This window comes from Echinops telfairi, unplaced genomic scaffold, assembly GCF_000313985.2.
Source record: "Echinops telfairi isolate 266 unplaced genomic scaffold, ASM31398v2 ScPeMD7_60;HRSCAF=208, whole genome shotgun sequence".
Classification (NCBI taxonomy): Eukaryota; Metazoa; Chordata; class Mammalia; order Afrosoricida; family Tenrecidae; genus Echinops; species Echinops telfairi.
The window spans coordinates 32997683-32999628 of record NW_022103958.1 but is presented as its reverse complement, the minus strand read 5'-3'; positions in this window follow the sequence as shown (position 1 = coordinate 32999628).

Genomic DNA, 1946 nt, shown 5'->3' with positions numbered 1-1946 from the left:
CTCACATGGTCTAGATTCATTGCGTTCTTTTTCACTGTGTCCCTGTGCTGCTGTCCACCCCTCACTTGCTGGTTAAAGTGATAACTGGGCCTGACAGAATGCCTTTTAGCTTCAAAGCACTGCCATAGGTTTTATTTGTTTATCTTTTTGTTCTCCGATGCAGTTCTCTGCTCTCTGTCTCTCTCCCCTCCATCTCTGTGTAATTGCCTGTCCCCCAAGCAGTGGTGTCATTATCACCTGCCTCCACCGGATGGGTTAGAGACTGGCCTGAAAGATTAGGTCACACAGACAGCTAGGAAATTGTAACGCCAGGTCTTGAACCCACACTCTCTATGTCAGAGTCAACACTCTGATAGGAATTTTAACTGGTCTGGTGGGCATTGGGGAATCGCTCAGGGGTGCAAATGGTTAACGTGTCCATCTTGCCCTGAAATAGGATCGGGCTTCACATAAACGGCCCATCTGGCTCTTAGAGCCTATTCCTACTTTTATGATCCAGCCAGTATAAAATCTCTAGGAAAGGCCCGGAGCTCGACTAACAACTGAAGGGGGCCGTTCAAAGGCAAATCACCTCAGAGGTGTGAACGTGGGATCTTCTAAGGAGAGAGTTCTGTGGGCTGAGTCCAGTCTTTAGATTGTTGACATGTGTCAGCATCCTCACTGCCCTTCAGGCGATTCCAGATCACGGCACCCCTACGGGACAGAGGAGACGTGCCCCTGTGGGTTTCAAAGGTGGTCACTTTTTACGGGAATAGAAAGCCTCCTCTTGCTCCTGCAGAGGGGCGGGTGGGTCTTGCGGTTTGCAGCCCAATGTATATAACACTGCACATCAACCAAAGCCCCAAACCCAAACTCACTGCAGTGAGTTCATTCCAACACATAGCAAGTCAGTGGGGCAGAGTAGAACTCCCCCTTTGGGTTTCTGAGACAGACTTTAAGTTTTTATGGGAGTAGAACGGCTCCTCTTTCTCCCATGGAGTGGCTGGTGGGTTTGAATTGTTGGCCTTGTGGTTCGCCGCTCAGTGCACCACCAGGGCTCCTAAAAAGGCCACAACAACAGGTAGCTAACGGTCTTTGGAATTCAGCCCTTCATTGGATTCCTTGTTCTTTGAGGCCCTGATTCAAAATCCTGCCTCTGGACAGTTTCCCAGAAGCCTTCTTCCCATTTCCCCTTCTTCTGTTCCATCTCACATTCTGCCACCCGAGGGGTCTTTGGAAGCCTAAGTCTGAAGGTGACACTTTCCAACTTCCGGACACCTGTGAGCTCCCTCTGATTACAGATCATGGTAAGCACTCTCGGCATGGCATTCAAGTTTCTTCCTCTCGCTCCACGTTAACTTTGCAACATTTTCTCCCACCACCGCACTTGGCTTTATCCTATCTTCTAGCCTCTTCAGTCTAATCACTGTTCTCCCAAAATAGCCAGCGCTCTCATGCCTCTGTGCTTTGCTCAGGCTCAGTCCTCTGCCTGGAATGTCCTTCGCCTCCTTCACCTTCTCTCTCCTCTGGAAACGTAATCGTCCTTTACCACGACACGCAGAGGCTGCCTCTTCCAGGAAGACTTCCGCTGCGTCAGATGGAGCTCCCGAAACATCTCTTCATGCTTCTCATCACAAGGAACTTGACTTCGTTGTTCCCACATCATCTTGACTCTTTCGATTGGGGCGCTCCCTAGGAGTTCATCCTTGTGCCTGCAGTGTTTGACACCTCCTAGGCATTTGATGGATTTTTTGTGGCACTTGCTCATAGAGCTGAGTGATTTTGAGCCTTGGAAGAATGGAGTTCTTTGTCATTTGTAAGACGTTTGCGCTCGAGGGTTCTCCTAGTTCTGTGATCTGGTGTTCCTTATTTTCCAATTAAGTAAAGTAAGTATCTAGTTCCTTTTGGAGGTGAGCCTTTGACAACAAGGGCAGCCATTCTCTATTGTTCTTTGACCTACTCTAAGG